Consider the following 25568-nt stretch of genomic DNA (forward strand, 5'->3'; position numbering starts at 1 on the left):
CGTTACCAACTTTGGCGTGTCATTGACTATCCCTGTTTGCCTGTGATCCTGACCTTTTGGCGTGTCCCCGACTATTCCCGTCTGCTTGTGGCCCCGACCTTGGCTTTGTCCCTCACTATCCCTATCCTCCTGTTGCCTACTGTGGGTGTGAGCTGGGGGACCCTGGGGGTCGCGACCTGGAGCCAGTTGCAGCCAAGTCCATCCTCACCACTAGAGGCGCTGGTGAACACCTGCTGGCTCTTAGACTCCGCGCCCCAGGGAATCTTACGCTCTAACCCCAGTGGGATCTGTCATCCGTCTGCAGCAGTCAGCCGTAGGGTCCACAACCTTGTGGTACACTCCTGATCCCTACGGTGTGCATCTGTCACCTCGCCTCAAGGTGACCTGACAAATAATTTTGAATCGCTCTGATCCATCCCGGAAGCCCTACAGAAAGAAGGGTGAGAAAAGCGGGGATTTTAAATCTCTGGACTGTATGGGCACTGACAGATCATCACCCATGGAGGCAAGTACAACAGGGACACCGGGGGATGGGGAAGATGCAGGGTGTTAATTTACCTATACATTTTTTTTTTTTTTTTTTGAAAAGACCAACTAACACTTTAAGACTGGGTATTCACATATTTGCATAAACCCAGTCTTGACAGGTTCAGTTTAAGTATTTGAAGAGCCAGCAGGAGACCGTAGTGTAATAATTAAACCGTTTGCCATATTCAGCCCTTAGTTCCCTAGCAGCTGGGAGCTTTGTCAGAATCCAAGGCTTGTTCGCTTTCTGCTTTTGTTGCATGCCAAAAAAACAGCACATAGCTTTTGAAATTATGAAAAAAATAGTGACCAATAGTTATTCATTTAGGTTTAATTAGAATAGGTAAAGCAGGGCCCAGCACCTGAAAGCTGCACCTACTGATTTATAGTTCAGCTTGAGCGGCGACAAGAACAAATTGTGCCATTTCATGCCTACAAAAGCTGCTCAGACTGATCCAACACCAGTCAATAAATCAACAAGTTTCAAAGAGTTCCTGCTACCCATTCTTCTTTTATTTATAAAGTACTGGTAGTAGGCACTGAAAATCACAATGCCACAGCGTCCAAATTCAATTCTCATCCGCGAGGCCCTTTGTTTATGGCAGCGAGGCCTGAAAGGCTTTTCATCATAAAACATATTATTTTATTTTTCATTTTTAACTCAGTTTGCTGCTTTGTGACATACTTCTCTTAAAAATAATGTAGAATGTGTACACAATGTATATTACAGGTTGAAGTAGTCATACCGGGAACTTTTAGAGCAAGCCTGAGACTGCAGGGGCAGGTAAGTATGGCGGAGTGAACTGTGAGGCTAATAGCAAATTGTGGGTGGAAGGGGTAGAAATCAAGTCTCTTAATTTGCATACTGGCTAATAGGTCGGTGACTCTGGTTTTTGGGTATGTTGTTTATGTGTTTGACTAATAATAAAATTGGCCACCATAGTGATTTCTATCATCTCTTTCCTTCCTTTGTTTTCTGCATTAGTCACTTCTGACAAGGTATCCTGACATCACTGAAATCTGGAGAGATGTTTTTTGCCCCCCTCCTACACACAGAAGGCGATTGACAGCCTCAGGTCTGCATGTTTACCTATGTGACTGTGTAGACGAGAGCGTGTCCATTCCCTCCACTCAAGTCTCAGATTACACTCAGCTCCCAGCTGTATGCTGTGCAGTGCATGGCGTCAGATTTCTGCTCCCTGTGGAGCAGAAAAAAAAACTTTGCTCTAGGTGTTTTAAAAGGTTGTAACGATGAGAGGGCTGCAGATAATAAGGGACAACTTATGTAGGGGGATTTGTTTCATCTCTGTGTACCACCGGAAGCTAGCCACTACACTGGATATATGTAAGGTTCTACAACCACTTTAAAGCCCATCTTTGGGGAAAGTAAAACTGCTTCTTGCACTTACATGTAAGACAGCCCTCAAAAATTCTACTCGCCCGCTTGCATTTTGCAAGTGGATTTTGAGGGCTAGCGAGAAGGGCTGCCTGGGAGGGGGAGGGCGAGCATCGCCGATAACAGAGGGGAAGAGAGGAGAGCTGCTGGCCCACCATGCAGCCTGTGTCCCATGCAGTTTGTGACCACCATGCAGTCTACCTGTGGTGGGGAAGAGAGGAGAGCCGCTGGCTGGATGATCAGAGGGGACATCACAGCTTTCATTTCAATAGTTCAATAGTAAATGTATCCCATTTAGCTACATTTAGAATAGGCTGCTGGGTCCCATCTAGCAAGGTGGAGTTGACCTTTGCTGTGCAGCCCTGCTGCAAGGGAGGATTTTGTTTTCAGCTTTTCTGAGTTCAGCTTTAAATAATATACTGTTACTGTTGTTTTTTTGTAGTCTAAGGGGATACAACCACTGGTCCTGCATTGTACTTCACGTTGGCAAGGGGGATGAAACCAGTTGTCCTGCATTGTACATGGTGACATGATGACATAGGCAAGGGGGGATACAACCACTTGTCCTGTACTCTGCAATGATGTTGGCAAGGGGGTGGCCAGAAGATGGGTGACATTGAGGTCTTATGAGACCTGCGGTAGAGAGCGATAACGTATTCCTGCTGTTATGTTACCCCCTAGAATAACCAAGCATTTTGAGGCTTACTATTTGGTTGTGGAGGTTGTTTGGCATAAAAATTAACCTTTTTTTTTTTTTTTTGCTAACTGGTTCAACATTAAATCTGAACTGCAGTCAAAAATAACACAATACACATAAATAGCCCTTCAAAACATAATATAACAAAACCAGCTTTTGCTGTGTGTTCTGCTTCAATCCAAACACCCCCTCTTTTTTTTTTTTTTTTTTACACTACTAGAACTAACCTTCATTCTATTCACCCTCTATCACTCCTAGTGAAGCTGCCTCCGCCTTGCTTCAAAACAATGAAGCCAGCTTTAGACGGTTCGAATCTCGGCTGGTCCCTGCTGAACCATCCGAGATTTTACTGCCTCTAGCAGTAACCACTGTATCCTCCTGGTGGGGATGGCTTCCCCCAACACCCACAGGGAGAACACAATGGCTCTGTGGAGAAGGATTCCGCTATTAACACTGACTGCGTTGATGGGTGAATCGAGGGATTTAATTTCCTGCAACCAGTGATTGCAGGAAAGAAAAACGCTCCTTCTATGAACGACTACCTGCAAATGGGCTCAATTCCAATTACATGCCAGAACCCCAGCTGGTGTTAGCTGCGGGAAGCAGCCCCATCGAAAGTGGTGGGAAGCTGCTGACTCCTGCAGCTAATTGCAGACGCTCGTAGTGATCGTCCCTGCATCAGACAGTCTGCACCCAGGGCTGATCAACCACAAGTGATCGCTTCATGAGCGATTACATGTGAGCGGCCACAATTAACTGCTGGAGCTAGCAGCCTTACACTGCTTTCATGAGGGCTGATTCCCATAGCTGGGAACCCTTGCTGGGGTTCTCACATGTAAAAGTGAAGTATGGCCGAAGCTTTTTGCATGCTCTCCTGTGACCTGGAATCAGTCGCTATAGCGTACTGTCACTTGAGATCACAGAGCTGCGCCTGTCTCTTGAAGGATCCTGACCATTTTGTCACCCAGATGCCTGAGCAGCAGCAAGCTAAGTTGCTCAGAGCTCTACTGAGAATCTGAGCCAGCCGCTCCCACCTCCTCCCACTCCAGGGAGCAGTGGAGGGGTAGAGCAAAGAGACTGGAGTGGACCGAGAACTGAGTGACCAGCGCTCGTGTAATTGCAGTCATATACTGTTAATACTTTAGCTGGCCAGACGGGTAGTTTTTTTTTTTTTTTCGTTCAGCCCACTGGGCAAAAGAAAACAAACAGATTCCTCCATCTACACAAATGAGTTAGATGGAGGAATCCCCATCCCCCGCTGGGACACTGTATTCAGACAGTGGGACCCACTGTTGTCAGAATACATTGATCAGCGGCTGCAGACAAATTACTGCAGCTACTGATCGACAACCATTTTCCAGCATGTCTTGTCGACAAAGGTAGACCAAATTATTGGCCCCTGTAGTGGGGACTGTCACATACTGATTGAAATTCAGCTGATCCCTGCTGAACTGGCCAAATTTTGATCAGAAAAGTTGCTTCCCAGACATCAAGCAACTGTGCTGAAAATGACTTGCTAAACTATTGCTAGACTTGCCATTCAGAAGTTTGTTGCACAATTGCAGCAAGTCAGCAATGCATGACTCCAGATCAACTTTCTTTGCAAACATTCTGCAAGTCTGTTGCATATTCTGGTTCAGTTATGTTGTGCAACAGTCATCCCACCACAGGGGGTCACTGTGGCTGAATTTTCATGCTGTAGACTTGCAGAGCCCTTGCTGTAGACTAACCACTGCAAATTTGCTCTTGTTAGAGACCCGCCATGCAAATTTGCTACAAATTGGAAAAGTGTCAACTACAACTTGTGCTTCATGTGCTCTGCAAGTGTACAATTGTCAGTGCCAGTGAAAATGTGCAGCAAGGTAATGGGCTTAGTTCAACACATCCTTACTATCTGGGTTATCTGGGATCTATTGTTGCTGGATGCAGGGGATTATTTTACTGCTTTTCATGTTAGCATTAACAAATTCCATACAAATTTCTTAGCACCACAAAATGATAATTGGTTCTGTTTTCCCTAAAAGGGGTGGTACTGGAAGGTGGATGGGGGGTGGAACCAAGGGACGGTGCTCGGAGGGCAACGACAAGGGGAAACTTGGAAGAGCGGAGTACCTGAACCTATTCTCTGAGAAAAAAAAAGCTCTGCAGTAATTCTTCTTTAGGCTCCAAAACACCCAACATCCAAAGTCCCATGGTTTCCAGTTGTGCCTGTTCACACCTGAGCATAGTGACCAAGGTTCAGGCATTTTTGACTCCAGTAGATTTCAATAGAAATTGCCTAAAAAACACATGGAAAATCGAAAAAAACGTGCATAATGTGCTTTTTTTCCTTAGTAAAAAATAATAAAAAAAAAAAATGACAAACCTGTTATACTTACCTCCTCTGTGCAATGGTTTTGCCCACTGCAGCCCGGATCCTCCTCTTCTCTGGTCCTTCTTCTGTGCTTTTGGCCCCTCCCTCCTGTTGAGTGCCCCCCACAGCAAGAAGATTGCTATGGGGGGGGCACCGGATCCAAACCACAGTTCTGTGTCTCCATTCAGATATGGAGCCGTGACCCGGCCCTGCCCCCTCTCTCCTCATTGGCTGACTAACTTTGATCGACAGCAGCGAGAGCCAATGGCACCATGAAAGAGGGGAGTCCCGCGCAGCTGAGAAACTCCTGAAGCATCGATTTAGATGGAGCTCAGGTAAGTGTTAGCCCTTGTACAGACGGTCGGAGATTCCGACAACCAAATCCTTCGGAGTAATTCCGACAGGTTAATTCCGGAAGAGGTCCGGAAGTGATGTTGCATACACACGGTCGGACAAAGTTGTCGGAAAATCCGATTGTACATAACGCGATGACGTTATTTTGTTACGACGGGACTACGTTCAGGCTAGTAGCCAATAGCTTTGGTCTAGGAATTTGATCTGAGCATGCGTGGCACTTTGTCCGTCAGAGTAGGCTACACATGATCGGAGTATGTCCGATCGGAGCATTTTGTCGGAAAATTTTACCGGCAAGTTGGAAAAGTTGGTCCGTCGGATATTCCGGTGGAAACAGTCTGATGGAGACCACACACAGTCAGGATATCCGACAAAACTGTCTGATAGGACACATTCCGTTGGAATCTCCGACCGTGTGTACAAGGGCTTAGGGGGCTGCGGGGGCTGCTGCACACAGAAGGCATTTTATCTTAATGCATCAAATCCATTAAGTTAAAAAACCTACTGCCTTTACAACCACTTTAAGAAAGAAAAACGCTCAAGTAAAAATGCGTGTACTAAGAAAAAGCCTGTAAAAATGACCAAAGATACTCAGCTCAAGTGTGAATGCAGCCTTAATGAGGCATTACTGAAGGTTAGTGTTTACACAAGGGACCCAGGTGTGTACTGATCACATATCTCTTTATAAACTAGTTTTGTTACTTTTAATTGCTTGTAATGTTCAAACATTTGCTTAACTTTAATTCCCTTTGAACCTAAATTTCCTCTTAACTTCAGGTACAAAACAAATTGTGGAGGGGGTGAGCAGGGACCAGCCACATTTCGATCCATGTATTGGCAGGCTGATCAATTGATCGACTTGGCTACACCCAGTCTGTTGGATTTTTCTATATACGATTGCTGCCAGCAGCTATATAGCCGCTAACAGTAACCATTGAATTCTGCTGGCCTGGAAGGCTCCCCGCGCCCCCTGCTGGCAGAATACAATAGCACAGCAGGAGGCAATCCCCCCATCAACACTGACTGCATGGATGGAGATATCGAGCAATTTTGTTTCGTTGGTGGAAGGAAAAAAAAAATTGTATCATCTTTGGCCTGCTTTACAGAGATGGCTGGGAAGTAGTTACACCGAGGTTGCAAGGATTCAGGTAAATAATACTGCTTCTTTTGCAACCCCCTAAACATAACCATCATTTAACCCAGGGGTGCCCAACCAGTGGCCCGCGGAGCCCCCTGATGTGGCCTGCGACCTCCTTCTGTGGGATGGCAGATTGGCAAGCCCAGATCATGGGTTGCAGACCCGGCATCCCAGAGCATCTGTGTTAATGAAGCTGGAAAAGCAAGCAGCTGTGGAGCATAGCCAAATGCACTCTGCCGGGAACAGCAACAGCAGGCGATACCTGAATGGAAGACTGTTATTAAAGGTCAGTTTATTACTAAAATTTCAGTGTATATATGGGCATAGCTGCGCAGTGGTTACTGGGCTGCTTTCAAACTGATCCGCAGGTGCACTGCGCTGCATTAGTGTGAAAGGCCCCCTTTCACACAATCAGACCAACTCAGTCGGACCCTCCATTAACCTCTATGAAATGGCAGATGTAAACAGATTTGTGTCCTTTTACACCCGCCTACCTCCAATCTGATTCGCTAAAAAATTTAAAAATAAATAACAGAAGATGATCAATCCCCTTCCATCAGGGTGGATCGGAGGTCCCATAGAGTAGAGTGGGCTGTATCCGTGTCCGCTCTGCACCTGTCACCCGCCTGCTCTGCTCATTGTGGCCCACAACCTGTTACCAAGTTGCTTAAGTGGCCCTCGCTCTTCAAAAGTTTGGGCACCCCTGATTTAACCCTTGCAGATGGTGGGGGCAGGACTGCAAGAGTAGTTTTGCTGTGTCTAGAGTTGGGCTTTAATCAAAATGTTGGTTACCAAAATGGATGTTAAACGATTTCAAGCAGAGATTTCATTCATCACTTTGATTAAAGACTCATTACAGTTCACTTCTGCTGGTCATGTCCTCCAGTCATGTCTGTCTTTTACACCTGGTTGTAAATTTATTGCAGCTTATCGAAGGATGATTCAGCGTGGATTATGGGTGTCATTTTTCTTCTGCAAATTACGGTTGATAAACACTAACCAAAGCCTTTCAGTTTAAATGAGGTAAATACATTCCAGGTGCACCAAAACAAAAATTGTGCAAAATCTTACACTTTGTTTTTCTAAATAAATCACCCACAGTTAGGGTTGCCACCTTTTCTTCAAGTAAAACTTGAACACTTTAGTGGCGCACAGCAATTGTTTATATAGCATAAACTATACATATATTTTGCAATTAAATAACATTTCTAATCATATGAAGTTAATCACAAGAGTCCCCCTTTACATAAGCATCCACAGAGTTCCTCTTTTACATATGAACCCTCAGAGTTCCTCTTTTACATATGAATCCACAGAGTTCCCTTACACTGTAAGGGGGGATTCTGCAGACTCTGATGTAAGGAAAAACCCTGGGGACTCTAACATAAGGGATGCTCCGGGAACCCTGATTTAAGGGGAACACTGAGAACTCTGATGCACGGTGAGGAATCGGATGTGAGGGGGGAACACTGTGGCCTCTGGTGTAAAGGGGAACTCTGATGTAAGGGGTGGTCTGAGAACCCTGATTTACCTTAGTGTACTCACTCAGAGACAGGAGAGAGAAGGGGGGAGACTTTAGTCACAAACAAGGATGGATGGTGAGCTCCCTCACACCTTGGCACCTCTCATCAAGATGTATCTGAGGCTGCTGGACTTTAAATTTTCGGCCCCCCCCACTTCCCTTTTCTGAGGCACAATGCTGGGGATTGGATTTTAGGCAGACACAGAGGAGTAGAGGCAGGAGGAAGAGGAGCAGTTCAAGCCCTCTCTCCTCTCCCATCTGTATGTGGGGGGGGGGGGGGAATTGTTAGTGCTGGCTTTGGGCAGTGTGAATGAGAGTGTAACAGACACTCTCAGCTTAGACAACTGCAGCCAGCAACTCCGCTTGGAGGCCATAGTCCAGTCTGAATAATGTGTCCGGGTTTCAGGCGGTTTGAAACCCGGACCCATGATTCTTAAACCCAAATTGTCCGGGTGAATCCCAGACAGGTGGTTACCCTAGCCACAGCCTAAATAGAAAAGCCTATCATCTGCCAGTATGTTGCAGAGCAGGACCTTTGCACTCTTTGTGGAAGCATTGTTCACGCTGCATGCCCCTACTGAGTAAGACACAGAGCTCTCCAACCAGCAGGGACATGTTCCCACATAGAGCAAGGGTCCTTCTCTGCAGCTGCTGGATGCAGGCTTTTCTACTCAGGATATGCTTCTTCTGAAGACAATTTGTTCCACTAGATTTTAGTTAGGGGTAGCAGAGTAAAGGGGGCTGAATACAAATGCACGCCACACTTTTCATATATTTATTTGTAAAAAAAAATTGAAAACCATTTATAATTTTCCTTCCATTTCACAATTATGTGCCACTTTGTGTTGGTCTATCACATAAAATCCCAATAAAATACATTAAAGTTTTTGGTTGTAATGTGGAAAATTTCAAGGGGTATTCAAATTTTTTCAAGGCACTGTATTTTTTGAAAGCAGAGGCCCTAGAGTAGCATTTTTCAACCTTTTTTCAGTAAAGGCATGGACAGTTTCAAGGCACCCTTTAAAAATGATGGGCACCCTTCTAAAATGTAAAAACTATTCTAATGCCGCGTACACACGACGGAAAAAGCTCTGATGGTTTTCCCAATGGAATTCGGCTCAAGCTGTCTTGCCTACACACGGTCACATCAAATTCCGATCATTTATAACGCGGTGACGTACAACACGTACGACGCGACTAGAAAAAGGAAGTTCAATAGCCAGTAGCCAATAGCTTCTGTCTCGCAGTTGAATCTGAGCATGCGTGATTTTTGGTGTGTCGGAATTGCATACACACGATCGGAATTACCGATAGAAAGTTTTTCCGTCGGGAAAATTGAGAACATGCTATAAATTTTTGGCTGGTGAAAATTCGGACAGCTAAATTCCGATGGAGCATACACACAGTCGCATTTTCCGATGAAAAGCTCTCATCGGTCTTTTTCTGGCTGGAATTCCAATCGTGTGTACGCGGCATAATAGTTTTACATAATGCAGCAATATCCACACAAGTAGGGCACCCAACAATAGAGGTGATTTATTCTTCCAAAGCAAATACACTTTTGCAAACTGGGACCGACCAGTCTTCCAATGTTTCTCTTCTCCCTTTCTCCATCACTCAGCTTATGTGACCCCAATGCTGATAGAGAGTGAGAAGGGAGGGTCAAACAAGGATGCTATGCTGGCGTATGACATCCGCCTTATCAACTGATAATGCCATTGTTGAAAAAGGTTGACTTATGCCGCGTACACATGGTCGGAATTTCAGCCAGCAAAAGACCAATGAGAGCTTTTTGTCGGAAAATGCGACCGTGTGTATGCTCCATCTGAAATATTCTGGCTGAATTTGCATACACACGATCGAAATTCCAATCGTGTGTATGCAATTCCAATGCGCAAATACTCACACATGCTCAGATTCAACTACGAGACGGAAGCTATTGGCTACTGGCTATTGAACTTCATTTTTCTAGTCCCGTTGTACGTGTTGTACGTCACCGCGTTCTTGACTGTCGCAATTTGGTGTGACCGTGTGTATGCAAGACAGCTTGAGCGAAATCCCGCCGGAATTCCGTCGGGAAAACCATCAAAGCTTTTTTTCGAAAAAAATTCCAATCGTGTGTATGCGGCATTAGAGGATAAAATGTGATGTCTTGTAGAAGTGATCAGGTGGCTGTAGAGCTGTTTGGATCACTTCTACAGGAAAGCCCATTGCCCACTGTAAAATTTTCATCCCAGTGTAACTACTTTAACCTGAGGACGTATGGGTAAAGCCTAAGGATGTCAATTGGTTAATATTATGTGGCCCTTGTTATGGGCAAGGGAGTTTAATTAGATGGGAGAGGAGACTGTGTTTATCATTTTATTGAATAGTCCTTACTGCTGAATAAGCCCAATAGAATTGGATTGTGTACTCTCTAACGTTCACTAAGAACATCATGTAGAATCATACAGTTACACTTATAAAATCCATTATTCCTAATACGCTAATTTCCATCTCATCTGAATACATTTCCATTTAAGATGACTGTATGTGAACTATTGTACTGATCATGTCCTCACACTGGGAGATTTATTGTACAATCCAACACCAATTAATGAGCAGTATTGTTTATTTTAATGTGTGTCATTGTGTTCTCCACCCATATTTAATATATGGTTTTTGAATAGTTGCTATATCATCTAGCTTGTTATATCTTTAATGGACATTGGTTGCATGATTACTGTGCTTAAAGCTGAACTCCAGGCAGCTATAAAAAAAAAAATACAAATTCACTGTAATGATTAACACATAAATTAGATTTTTTTTTTTTTTTTTATGCAAGCAGTGAACCAGAATTTAAAGGTACAGAGCTCAGACTCAGGATAGGGAGAAGCAGCACAAAGAGCCAGTCAGGTGTGCTGCAGAGCTTATTTGTTGACAAGGAGCATTCTTATAGGTGGAGAGAACAGTGTGACAGAGAGATGACATAATCACTGTGCTGCTTCTTCTTTCGCTGTTCAGTCACAGGATGGCGTAGGAACACGAGATATAGGTAAAACTGAAACTGCAGCAAACATTTTTTTCAATGTGCTGTGTGGCAGAGCAATGTAAATCTCAGCACTAGATGGACAGAGATACCAATCCTTTTGTTAGATAAAACAACACCTATACATGTATTTCATCTATGTACTAAGCTGTTTTCTTGGAGTTCAGTTTTACCATATTTAGTAAAGTAATTTTATATATCATAGGGAAGTGTTCAAACACTTGTCATTTTTTACCAGGCCATTGGGTACATTTTCCTTTACTTCCTGTCCCATAGACACAACAGGCAGAAAGGAATACTCTCCAATGTTAGAGACGTTCTTTCAGCCAGTTGTCACTAGTGATGGACGAACGTTTCGCCCGGCGGTCGTTTCGCGGCGAATTTCCGACATTCGCGGTCCGCACGTTCGAACGCCTTTTTCCGTCGTTCGCCGCGGCGGACTTACGTGTTTAATGTATACAAGAACTTTAACCTTTGGTGACACGTTTATCATGTGATACAGGACAGCCAATTGAGACATGACAGCACATGGACACTTGGACATTCCCCCTAACCTATAAATACACCCGATCCGGTGGCCATTTTACATTCTTTCTTCTGTTACGATAGGGACAGGTTCCTGTGTGGAGTAGGGAGAGATAAACCACTAGCTATTTGGTACACAAAAGTTCTTTTCAGGACTGGTATAGGTGTTAGGTGTTGATAGGTTTGCTGTGCTGCTGATTCTTGCAGCAGCCTGAGTGTCTTTTGTTAGTTTAGAGAAAGGGAAAGGACGGTGTATGCTACAGGGACAGCCAGATTAGTCTTTCATCATCATCATCATCATCATCATCATTAGCTGTTACTATCAAGGTCCACAAAAGAGCTGTTCCAGTAACCACTAATCGTTCTCTTTTTTTGCCAATTTGTATAGGGACAGGAAGGAAGCAGTGTTGTCAGGCAGTGAGGGTAATTTTAAAGACTTGCTGTTATTATTAGTTCCACAAAGGTTCTTTTCAGGACTGGTATCAGTGGTACAGTAATAGGCTTGTACATGTATAATATTCTTTCTTCCAAATATAGAAAGGATATTATACTTGACTGCTGCCCTTCTGCTGCAGTCTGCTAAACATTCACAACTCACTTGTTCCACAAAAGTTCTTATAAGGACTGGTAACTTGGTATAGGGTGCTACGGTACATAGGCTTGAGTGCGGTACAGTCTGCTGTTCTGTAAGGACCGCTATCGGTCCACAATAGATAGGGTTGACGTGCACCACTGCTGACCGCTGCCCTATACTGCAGCAGTCCTTCAGCGGTATAGGGACTGACGTACAGTCTGCTAATCACTAACACACAACCTGCTTGTTCCACAAAAGTTCTTATAAGGACTGGTAACTTGGTATAGGGTGCTACGGTACATAGGCTTGAGTGCGGTACAGTCTGCTGTTCTGTAAGGACCGCTATCGGTCCACAATAGATAGGGTTGACGTGCACCACTGCTGACCGCTGCCCTATACTGCAGCAGTCCTTCAGCGGTATAGGGACTGACGTACAGTCTGCTAAACACTAATACACAACCTGCTTGGTCCACAAAAGTTCTTATAAGGACTGGTAACTTGGTATAGGGTGCTACGGTACATAGGCTTGAGTGCGGTACAGTCTGCTGTTCTGTAAGGACCGCTATCGGTCCACAATAGATAGGGTTGACGTGCACCACTGCTGACCGCTGCCCTATACTGCAGCAGTCCTTCAGCGGTATAGGGACTGACGTACAGTCTGCTAAACACTAATACACAACCTGCTTGGTCCACAAAAGTTCTTATAAGGACTGGTAACTTGGTATAGGGTGCTACGGTACATAGGCTTGAGTGCGGTACAGTCTGCTGTTCTGTAAGGACCGCTATCGGTCCACAATAGATAGGGTTGACGTGCACCACTGCTGACCGCTGCCCTATACTGCAGCAGTCCTTCAGCAGTATAGGGACTGACGTACAGTCTGCTAAACACTAATACACAACCTGCTTGGTCCACAAAAGTTCTTATAAGGACTGGTAACTTGGTATAGGGTGCTACGGTACATAGGCTTGAGTGCGGTACAGTCTGCTGTTCTGTAAGGACCGCTATCGGTCCACAATAGATAGGGTTGACGTGCACCACTGCTGACCGCTGCCCTATACTGCAGCAGTCCTTCAGCGGTATAGGGACTGACGTACAGTCTGCTAAACACTAATACACAACCTGCTTGGTCCACAAAAGTTCTTATAAGGACTGGTAACTTGGTATAGGGTGCTACGGTACATAGGCTTGAGTGCGGTACAGTCTGCTGTTCTGTAAGGACCGCTATAGGTCCACAATAGATAGGGTTGACGTGCACCACTGCTGACCGCTGCCCTATACTGCAGCAGTCCTTCAGCGGTATAGGGACTGACGTACAGTCTGCTCACTTCCTTGACCCAAAAAAGCACACCGTACTATATGCCCCTACCCTCCTCTTTGAAGAGGTTGAGCGGTGTCATATTTCTACTGGGGCTGCTTATGATATCCCTGTGCTGTGCTGACTTCCTCCTGGGGGTTCTTATTATGAAGGGATCACACTATCCCTGTGCTGTGCTGACTTCCTCCTGGGGGTTCTTATTATGAGGGGATCACACCATCCCTGTGCTGTGCTGACTTCCTCCTGGGGCTGCTTACGGTGCTGCTGTCAGTGCTGTATGTCACGGTGCTGCTGTCAGCGCTGTATGTCACGGTGCTGCTGTCAGCGCTGTATGTCACGGTGCTGCTGTCAGCGCTGTATGTCACGGTGCTGCTGTCAGCGCTGTATGTCACGGTGCTGCTGTCAGCGCTGTATGTCACGGTGCTGCTGTCAGCGCTGTATGTCACGGTGCTGCTGTCAGCGCTGTATGTCACGGTGCTGCTGTCAGTGCTCTGTATTACGGTGCTGCTGTCAGATGCCTCTATCACGGTGCATGTGTCATTCCGGTATGTCACGCTGCTGGTGATCATCTCCTGCACCCTCTTCTTTGCCTACCCTGGTCCCTGACCTTCCCTCTCCTCCATTGCCTTCATTAGCTCCATAGTCCTGAATTGTTAGAACAATTTCCCAAATAAAATAAAAATGCTTGTAGTTATCGATCCCAAATTCACCTCATACATGTATTATGTCATTGTCCAGATGGTGGGACTACGTTTTACCCCCTAATAATTACCACGTGGCCGCAAATTCGACATGAAGGTTTGCAAAGTTCGCCTCCCATTGAAGTCAATGGGGCCCGCGGCGAACGTTCGGTTTCGCGAACGTTTGGGTCCGTTCGCATTTCGCTTTCGCGAAACGTCCCGTCGGAAGTTCGTCCATCACTAGTTGTCACCCAGCCAAACCAGTAGTCACTTCAAAAGATCTGATCTATTGCACCATCCACAATGGTCACCAGGACAAACAGAGAGAGTGACTCACTCCGGTGGGGATACAGACAGCAATACAAATTTTACAGGAGATCTTACTCTTCCCTACCTTATCCCAAAACAAAATATATTGCTTTAGATACATAGAATAATACATTTTCAGAGAAAAAAAATTGCATAGCTATTTGTCCTTGGAAATTGCACGTATATTAGTTCTGTGTTGATGGTGACAAAAATGTATGTTATAAGGCTATTTTCTCTCCAGGTCAAATATTCCTTATAGAGTGAATCACATAAAAAATAAAAAATATATAGCCACCAGATCAGGGGTGTTAAACTCAATTTTATTGTGGGCCAGATAAGCATTATGGATGCCCTCAAAGGGCCGGTTGTATCTGTTATACTAGATGTCCAGAGCAGTCCACCCCCTTACATCAGATTTCAAGAGCCTCCCGCCATCAGAAGTCAAGAGTCCCTCACCCCCTCTTACATCACAGTGCAGCTCCCTTACCGTGAGCTGATTCCGGGAAGAAGCTGGGGGCAGACCTGGGATGCAGAAAGTGCAGGGTCTAGAAGAGGACCAGAGGAGAGCCAGAGTCAGCTGTCAGTGTCTCCTGAATACAGAGAGGCTGTTGTACGCGACGCAGGTTTTTTTTTGGCTGGGCCGTCACACTGACAGTAGTGACTTACATACACTAACCTACCTACAGTGACGGTAGCAACCTACCTACCTGACCTACCTACACTGACGATAGTGACCTACCTACACTCACCTGCCTGACCTACATACACTGGACATATACATACACTGATGGTAGTGACCTACCTATACTGACTTGCCTGACCTACCTACACTGACTGACCTACCTACACTGACATTACCATACACTGACCTACCTACACTGACATTAACATACACTGACCTACCTACACTGACATTACCATACACTGACCTACCTACACTGACATTAACATACACTGACCTACCTACACTGACATTACCATACACTGATATTACCATACACTGACCTACCTACACTGACATTACCATACACTGACCTACCTACACTGACATTACCATACACTGATATTACCATACACTGATATTACCATACACTGACCTACCTACACTGACATTACCATACACTGACATGTCTCAGCCGTGGTGTGCGGTGTCACAGCAGCCAGTCCTCAGAGGAGGAGCCGAGGAGGAGAGGATAGCGGCTCGCCTGAGCGCCAAGCAGGGAAAGGGCGCGGCAGTCGCTTTGTAATTCCCGCCTTCTGGAGCCAACAGTGCGTATGATGGACTTCACACGTTACGCGGTCCCGGCATTGGACCAGTGGGACGTCCATCATAGACTGCAGGCTCCAGAAGGCGGGACTTGCTCTGGCACTCGGCTGCACTCAGCAGCGCTTGGGATCAGATTGGTCCCGGCACTCGCCGTGTCGCTCGAGGCTAGCAATGGAGACCCTGCAGAGCTGACACTCGGGGCTTTAGGGAGTCACAGTCTGGACTTCAGCCCCCCCCAACCACCCCCTCCCGACGCCCCTGGCTGAAAGGCAGATTTTCTGGGAAATATAAGAAGCCTAAGAAGTCAGTGGCTGTCGCTTGTCAGTCTCTACCCAAAATTGACATATCAGTTTTGGAGTGTAATAAACATAAGGGTTGCATTTCTAATTTTTGAAAATAAATTATATTTAAAAGCTGGATACAAAATAGAAGGGATGGCACGGCAGTAACAAAGTACACAGCAAAAAGCCATAAATGTCTGCGGGCCAATAAAACTTTACTACATGGTGATGAGAAACCAGAATGTAGTTACATATGTTCAGTAATACAATAACGTGTAGGTAGAAGTATAACTCATTTAAGATCAAGAACTTGATCCAGGCTTTATTCATTTTATACACGTGATAAAAAAATAAACCTTAAAGCCAATGTTCAGAATATTTGGAATACAGAGGAACGTATATTCTTATGAAGATACTGTAGAAAGTTTGGAATACAGAGGAACGTATACTCTTATGAAGATTACTGTAGAATGTTTGGAGCACAGAGGAACATATATTCTTATGAAGATTACTGTAGAAAGTTTGGAATACAGAGGAACGTATATTCTTAAGAAGATTACTGTAGAAAGTTTGGAATACAGAGGAACGTATATTCTTATGAAGATACTGTAGAAAGTTTGAAGCACAGAGGATCGTATATTCTTATGAAGATACTGTAGATATATAAGCAGTTTCTTACCGTGACAAGTAGGGTGATTCCTGGAGGTCTCAGGTGAATGGAGGAGGTCCAGACCACATGCACAATACACAATTGATGGTGTCACTTTCAGCAGAGCAGTGCTGCAAGTCTATGAAGGAAGTGCAGAAAGCTTGTTAAAGGGAGGAGATTTAATCAGGTAAACTGGAAATGCGTGAAATGTGTTGCTATTCTTTTAGACAGTTTGTGCCTTGCAACACACACCTTACTTTGTTCAACCTGCTATTCAGCTTCCACTCCCACTGAGACACCTGACCTAACAAACAGGGTTACAGTCACCTGTATAAAGAATAATCGGTTGCTGAGCCAGTTGTGACCTATAGATAGAAGGAGGAGACAGATAAAAGTAGATATCTATAATCCTAAAGGGAGGGGTTGATTTATATGCATTTAGAACAAAGGTAAGTCATGACATTTCCTACTGAATTCCCTAGCTCCATAGGCATTGCTTCATGATTATTGTCTACAACATTCCAGTGAATATCCAACACACAATGGGGCTCATTTACAAAAGTATCTAAAAAAAAATAAAAAATAAAAAAAAAATATATATATATATATATATATATATATATATATCTCCGTTGCCATAGTAGCCAATCACATTCACACCTAAACAGGGACATAACATTGTAATTCTAAGGCAGGCCATGCATTGAGCGATTTTCTTTCCTGCAATCACGGGTTGCTCGATTCCCCCATCAACACGGTCAGTGTTGATGGGGGAATCCCTTCCGCAGAGCTAATGTGTTCTCCCGGCGGGGTAGCACAGTGATTATTGGTAGCGGCGGTAGCTGGCAACAATTGCATTCTAGAAATCTGACATGCTGGTTGTACCCGAGGCGAACATTGGATCGACTTGGGTACATTCAGCCTGCACATAGATGGATCTAATGTCCCTGTTGAACCGGCCAAGATTCAAACTGTCTATGACCAACTAAAAAGTGATTGTAAATGATCACCTTGCAAAACAACCCATTCAGTTTAAAATTGAAATGAAAGGCAAAACATTTGTGTATAGATAAAAAAAATTATAAATACCTTTTTTATAAGTGATTACGAGCTGGGGGGAGGAGAAGCAACACTACACTGAGCTTCTTAGTGAAAGGCTGGGAAGGGGATCATTGGAGAAGTCAGATCATTGGAGGAGAAAAGCCAGAATTCCCAGTACAGCTAGGGAACTGACCATGGTGAGCTCTCCTGCTTACTTAGTGTGGACAGTTTTAACAGGAAAGCAGAAGGACTGGCAGGACCAGCAGGCATTTCACACAAAGGAAGCAAAAACAGGAACTTTTTCAGACAAGTACATTGTACGGCAAGCACATATCAGAATTAGAAATGCTGGTGTAAGAAACACTTTAACTTATTGCATTGATTTGAAAATAAACCAGGATTCATCAAACATTTGGGAATTGGGCTTATGTATGCCATACATTATGCAATTTACTTTTCTGCAACCACGGGTTGAAGGATAGAAGATTGCTCGATTCCCCACAGGGCTATTGTATTCGGACAGCAGGGGTTTCCCAGCCAACAAAAAACAATTATCACTGCTTGTGGACATAGCTGTGGGCATTGATTGAACGGAAAAAAAAACTAGAGTGAGTGTCTACAATTGTCCCTATCCCTGTACATTGCACACTCACATCGGTCCCTACCCACAATCCAAGGTCCCCATTCATATACTAGGGCCAATTTTGGACAGAAGCCAATTAACCTACCTGCATGTCTTTGGAGTGTAGGAGGAAACCGGAGTACCTGGAGGAAGTGCACGCAGGCACAGGGAGAACATGCAAACTCCAGGCAGGTAGTGTCGTGGTTGGGATTTGAACCAGCGACCCTTTTTACTGCTTGGCGAGAGTGCTAACCACTAGACCACTGTGCTGGTTGCTGCTGAACTGGAGGAATTTTGATCTGTCCATGGCCAGCTATAGGCTATTTCACTGCTCAGGGATGAGTCTGGCAGGCCAGACATTATGCAATTTTCTTTCCTTCACCCACGGATCAGTGTTGATGGAGGAATTCCCTTCTGCTGGCAGCTATAGCCACTGGTAGTGATCCAACTAAAAAACCCCAACAGGCTGCTTGTACTGAAGTCGACATATTTTAACAGAAATGTGAAAAACAGTGCAGCGCTTGATGTGTATAGATGTAACACGTGACTGAATACAATGAAGCAATAGATCAGGAAAAAACTTCAAAGATAGTGTTTCCAAAAAATAAAACATCAATGGTAAAAAATATAAATGTGCATACTGTGCAATGAACAAAGAAACAATAAATTGAAATTGGTTATTAAACCAAAAAAATCAAATTTTTTAAAAAAGCAAATAGTTGTTTAAACTACAGCTTATTGCTATGAGGCACAAACTTATAATTAAGTGAAAAAATAAACAACAAGAATGAAAAACAAATCAAAACAAGTCCCATGCCTTGGATGAGTGAAGTGATTTACAAGGCCACATATATGTGAAGATAAAAGTTCATTAAGTGAAGCGTAAAAACATTAAAGTTGGTCCCAGGTATCACTGGTGTAGGTGCTTGACCACGTAAATTCTTTCGCTGTACAACTTAAGTAAGTAGTAAAGGCTTACCAGAGCAACCATTAGTGTGCGCAGATACGAACTCCCAAACGATTAGGATCGGACAAGATCATTCCTCCGACACTCCTCGTATAAATGGATGATTCGAATCACCTTTGGGGGCGGGAAGGTGAAAACTGACCCACACCTTCGGATGTTCCTTGAACGACGTCCGTTCCGGTCAGTTCGAAAATTTCAAGTTGGCGTGTCACCGAATGGATGAAAAAGGAAAAAAACGCCCAATCGTGTGATAAAGTCTAAAACACGTGAACTATAATTTTCAACCAGATAGACGTTGGAAGCTACAAATGACTCGATCGAGTCGCATAAAATTGAACGAAGAAAAATGCTAGCAAAAGTATAAAAATAAATAAAATCGAGCAGATAAAAATAGCACGAGGTGTAGGTGTAGGGTAGATACGTCTACACCTCGTGCTATTTTTATCTGCTCGATTTTATTTATTTTTATACTTTTGCTAGCATTTTTCTTCGTTCAATTTTATGCGACTCGATCGAGTCATTTGTAGCTTCCAACGTCTATCTGGTTGAAAATTATAGTTCACGTGTTTTAGACTTTATCACACGATTGGGCGTTTTTTTCCTTTTTCATCCATTCGGTGACACGCCAACTTGAAATTTTCGAACTGACCGGAACGGACGACGTTCAAGGAACATCCGAAGGTGTGGGTCAGTTTTCACCTTCCCGCCCCCAAAGGTGATTCGAATCATCCATTTATACGAGGAGTGTCGGAGGAACGATCTTGTCCGATCCTAATCGTTTGGGAGTTCGTATCTGCGCACACTAATGGTTGCTCTGGTAAGCCTTTACTACTTACTTAAGTTGTACAGCGAAAGAATTTACGTGGTCAAGCACCTACACCAGTGATACCTGGGACCAACTTTAATGTTTTTACGCTTCACTTAATGAACTTTTATCTTCACATATATGGGGCCTTGTAAATCACTTCACTCATCCAAGGCATGGGACTTGTTTTGATTTGTTTTTCATTCTTGTTGTTTATTTTTTCACTTAATTATAAGTTTGTGCCTCATAGCAATAAGCTGTAGTTTAAACAACTATTTGCTTTTTTTAAAAATTTGATTTTTTTGGTTTAAAAACCAATTTCAATTTATTGTTTCTTTGTTCATTGCACAGTATGCACATTTATATTTTTTTACCATTGATGTTTTATTTTTTGGAAACACTATCTTTGAAGTTTTTTCCTGATCTATTGCTTCATTGTATTCAGTCACGTGTTACATCTATACACATCAAGCGCTGCACTGTTTTTCACATTTCTGTTATTTAGACCTAGTATCTGTTTTTTTGTGCTTAGCTGCTGTTTCTCTTAAATTGATTTCTTTCATATCAACCAATTTTTTTACCAAGCGCAAGTTTTACTTTTTGTTTTTTATTGACATATTTTAACAGCTTTAAACCATAACAGCCAACTGTCCCAGATTCAATAGAAACATGTAAAAACAAGGCCCTGGATAAAAACCATCAGTAGATCAATCAGATTGTGATAAGATGCAGTGCAAAATTCGGTGTGGCTGTGCACAGTAACCAATCAGCTTTTAACTTAGCTTGTTCAGTTAAGTTTGACAAAAAAAAAAAAAACATGGAAGCTGATTGGTTCCTGTGCAGAGCTACACTGAGTTTTGCACTCCAAGCACCGGTTCACAGTGATGCGGTGCGGCACTCGCAGCGAGTTCTGTGCGGATTCAGCACCGCATGCAAATCCAACCCCGTTCATGCGAATCGATGCAGGTGTATATGTTAAGTTACCGACACTCAAAAATCGGTTGGCAAAACGCAGTGCGATTTGCAGAATCGGATCACATAGATGTGAACACTCATGCAATCCAATTCTGGTGCTGCCAAATAAAGGGTTCTGCACGTTTTTTGGTGCGAATCCATCCATTGCGATTTGAGCCATACAGAATAATGACTCAAATTGCAGTGTTGAAGAATTGTATGTGATTTGAACAGGAATGCAGTGCGATTTCTGTTCAAAATTGCATGTAGTTCTCCATATTGCATAGTGTGAAGCGGGGCTCCAGTTCCAGTAAATCAACTGCAGTGTCACTGGTTATGCTGCTCTGAGCAAAAGCAGGGTGTCCTATACGCAGGAAGCCCAGATTTATGAGTTAAAAATCCAAATAGAACACACAAAAAAGGTCAGAGAGCCCAAATGCTTTAATTATTCAAATTTGATCACAAGGAGAACAGAGAACAACCAACGAATCCCCCTTTTATGTCGAAATATACTTTTTTTTTTATTATTCATACTGGGTTACATTAACGTAAAAGTAAAACATGTAAAAACCGTTCATAAAATATTCACTAATATGTAAATATAATTCCAATTCAATAAAACTGAAAAAAATATGCAGGTGTAACCAATAATAATAAAAATATAGCAAAAATAAGTCTCATGTAAACTTAGATAAAATGATGATTCTTCTCCACTAATATTATAAACAATAAAATACATTGGGAATAGATGATATCCACAAACATAATCCCTTTTTGACAGTCTGATAATAAAAATAATTGTTATACTCTATTTTGCAGGGTGGAGCTTAAACATTTTACGTGGCCAATAAAAATCCTTATTTGCAATTATTTTAGACACCTATTAAACAAAAGCTGTCTGCAGTTTGGTGGCAGTGAGGGTGTACCCGTGACTTCCATGTGGTTAACCTGCGGCTTCCAATAGAATTTATATTAGTTTGTGCATTTTTGGCGTCTTCTATGAAAACGCAATGAAGATACAGTATGTAGGACTTTTGGGAGCTTTCAGAAAATGTTTCAAAAACACGTGACCTAATTAAAAGTCTATGGGAAAGTGCAGGTTAGCAACATGAAAACTACTGGTACACTCAGGAAGTGGAACAGAATCCCCAGGGTCCTGCGGCCCAGTGCTGGGTGCTGGAATGACAGGCACTGGAATGGTGACCTCTATATACCTGCGCTTGAAATATTCCAGACTCCTACATGTCATATGGGGGACCCTGTGATAAAGGGGGCTCTCTGGTGATGGGAGGACTCTCATTATAGGAGAGCCTCTGTTGTGATGGGGAGACTCTGACTATGTGATGGGAAGAGAGACTCTGTGGTGATGGAGGGCCTCTGATGTGATGGGGATACTCTGTGGGGATGGAGGGCCTCCAATGTGATGGGGATACTCTGTGGTGATGGAGGGCCTCCGATGTGATGGGGATACTCTGTGGTGATGGAGGGCCTCCGATGTGATGGGGATACTCTGTGGTGATGGAGGGCCTCCGATGTGATGGGGATACTCTGTGGTGATGGAGGGCCTCCGATGTGATGGGGATACTCTGTGGTGATGGAGGGCCTCCGATGTGATGGGGATACTCTGTGGTGATGGAGGGCCTCCGATGTGATGGGGATACTCTGTGGTGATGGAGGGCCTCCGATGTGATGGGGATACTCTGTGGTGATGGAGGGCCTCTGATGTGATGGGGATACTCTGTGGTGATGGAGGGCCTCCAATGTGATGGGGATACTCTGTGGTGATGGAGGGCCTCCGATGTAATGGGGATACTCTGTGGTGATGGAGGGCCTCCGATGTGATGGGGATACTCTGTGGTGATGGAGGGCCTCTGATGTGATGGGGATACTCTGTGGTGATGGGGATACTCTGTGGTGATGGAGGGCCTCGGATGTGATGGGGATACTCTGTGGTGATGGAGGGCCTCTGATGTGATGGGGATACTGTGTGGGGATAGAGTTCCTCTACTGTGATGGGGATACTCTGTGGTGATTGAGCGCCTCCGATGTGATGGGGATACTCTGTGGTGATGGAGGGCCTCTGATGTGATGGGGATACTCTGTGGTGATGGAGGGCCTCGGATGTGATGGGGATACTCTGTGGTGATGGAGGGCCTCTGATGTGATGGGGATACTCTGTGGTGATGGAGGGCCTCGGATGTGATGGGGATACTCTGTGGTGATGGAGGGCCTCTGATGTGATGGGGATACTCTGTGGTGATGGGGATACTCTGTGGTGATGGAGGGCCTCGGATGTGATGGGGATACTCTGTGGTGATGGAGGGCCTCGGATGTGATGGGGATACTCTGTGGTGATGGAGGGCCTCGGATGTGATGGGGATACTGTGTGGGGATAGAGTTCCTCTACTGTGATGGGGATACTCTGTGGTGATTGAGCGCCTCCGATGTGATGGGGATACTCTGTGGTGATAGAGGGCCTCTGATGTGATGGGGATACTCTGTGGTGATGGGGATACTCTGTGGTGATGGAGGGCCTCAGATGTGATGGGGATACTTTGTGGTGATGGAGGGCCTCTGATGTGATGGGGATACTGTGTGGGGATAGAGTTCCTCTACTGTGATGGGGATACTCTGTGGTGATTGAGCGCCTCCGATGTGATGGGGATAATCTGTGGTGATGGAGGGCCTCTGATGTGATGGGGATACTCTGTGGTGATGGAGGGCCTCAGATGTAATGGGGATACTCTGTGGTGATGGGGATACTTTGTGGTGATGGAGGGCCTCAGATGTGATGGGGATACTCTCTGGTGATGGAGGGCCTCTGATCTGATGGGGATACTCTGTGGTGATGGAGGACCTCTGATTTGATGGGGATACTGTGTGGGGATTGAGGGCCTCTACTGTGATGGGAATACTCTGTGGTGATGGAGGGCCTCCGACGTGATGGGGATACTTTGTAGTGATGGAGGGCCTCTGATGTGATAAGGATACTCTATGGTGATGGAGGGCCTTTGATGTGATAGGGATACTCTATGGTGATGGAGGGCCTCGAATGTGATGGGGATACTCTGTGGTGATGGAGGGCCTCTGATGTGATGGGGATACTTTGTGGTGATGGAGGGCCTCGGATGTGATGGGGATACTCTGTGGTGATGGAGGGCCTCTGATGTGACGGGGATACTGTGTGGGGATAGAGGGCCTCTACTGTGATGGGGATACTTTGTGGTGATGGAGGGCCTCTGATGTGATAAGGATACTCTATGGTGATGGAGGGCCTCTGATGTGATAGGGATACTCTATGGTGATGGAGGGCCTCAGATGTGATGGGGATACTCTGTGGTGATGGAGGGCCTCTGATGTGATGGGGATACTTTGTGGTGATGGAGGGCCTCCGACGTGATGGGGATACTTTGTAGTGATGGAGGGCCTCTGATGTGATAAGGATACTCTATGGTGATGGAGGGCCTTTGATGTGATAGGGATACTCTATGGTGATGGAGGGCCTCGAATGTGATGGGGATACTCTGTGGTGATGGAGGGCCTCTGATGTGATGGGGATACTTTGTGGTGATGGAGGGCCTCGGATGTGATGGGGATACTCTGTGGTGATGGAGGGCCTCTGATGTGACGGGGATACTGTGTGGGGATAGAGGGCCTCTACTGTGATGGGGATACTTTGTGGTGATGGAGGGCCTCTGATGTGATAAGGATACTCTATGGTGATGGAGGGCCTCTGATGTGATAGGGATACTCTATGGTGATGGAGGGCCTCAGATGTGATGGGGATAATCTGTGGTGATGGAGGGCCTCTGATGTGATGGGGATACTTTGTGGTGATGGAGGGCCTCGGATGTTATAAGGATACTCTATGGTGATGGAGGGCCTCTGATGTGATAGGGATACTCTATGGTGATGGAGGGCCTCGGATGTGATGGGGATACTCTGTGGTGATGGAGGGCCTCGGATGTGATGGGGATACTCTGTGGTGATGGAGGGCCTCTGATGTGATGGGGATACTCTGTGGTGATGGAGGGCCTCGGATGTGATGGGGATACTCTGTGGCGATGGAGGGCCTTGGATGTGATGGGGATACTCTGGTGATGGAGGGCCTTTGATGTGATGGGGATACTCTATGGTGATGGAGGGCCTCGGATGTGATGTGGATACTGTGTGGTGATGGAGGGCCTCTGATGTGATGGGAATATTCTGTGGTGATGGGGATACTCTGCAGTGATAGAGGGCCTCTGATGTATGGGGGGGTGTTGATGTGATTAAGGGGACTCTGACTTTGTGACGGGAACTCTAATGTGATGAGAGGACTTTGTGGTGATGGGGGGGTCTCCGATGTATGGGGGGGGGACTTTGATGTGATGGGGAGACTTTGATATGATGAGGGATGCTCTAATGTGATATGGTTCTCTCATGTATAGGGCCTACAGGTGGTCTGTATTGGGGCCACAGGTCTGATGTGATGTGAAGATGTGAAAAAAAAAACCTGACAGCCGCTGTTCTAACAATCCAATGTTAGTACAGCGATCTCCCACTATCTGAATGCAATAGCACAG

At 44.9% G+C, this 25568-nt stretch overlaps 1 protein-coding gene across 4 annotated transcripts in view; it reads right to left on the reverse strand.

Annotated features, from left to right (window-relative positions):
* Nucleotides 1-16988, reverse strand: part of FAM3D (FAM3 metabolism regulating signaling molecule D) — an 82291-nt gene extending 65303 nt beyond the window's left edge. Inside the window, exons 1-3 of one of the 4 annotated variants that reach the window (XM_077451897.1) lie at nucleotides 16867-16988; nucleotides 16645-16753; nucleotides 14905-14962 (exon numbers count right to left, since the gene is read on the reverse strand). The gene's annotated coding sequence lies outside the window, so the exon portion shown is untranslated. The remainder of the gene's footprint in view (nucleotides 1-14904; nucleotides 14963-16644; nucleotides 16754-16866) is intronic. The other 3 variants (XM_077451898.1, XM_077451895.1, XM_077451896.1) reach the window with 3 other exon arrangements.
* Nucleotides 16989-25568: the final 8580 nt, after the last annotated feature.

This window comes from Lithobates pipiens, unplaced genomic scaffold (assembly GCF_037356315.1).
Source record: "Lithobates pipiens isolate NorthernLeopardFrog02 unplaced genomic scaffold, aLitPip1_a1.2 Scaffold_23, whole genome shotgun sequence".
NCBI lineage: Eukaryota > Metazoa > Chordata > Amphibia > Anura > Ranidae > Lithobates > Lithobates pipiens.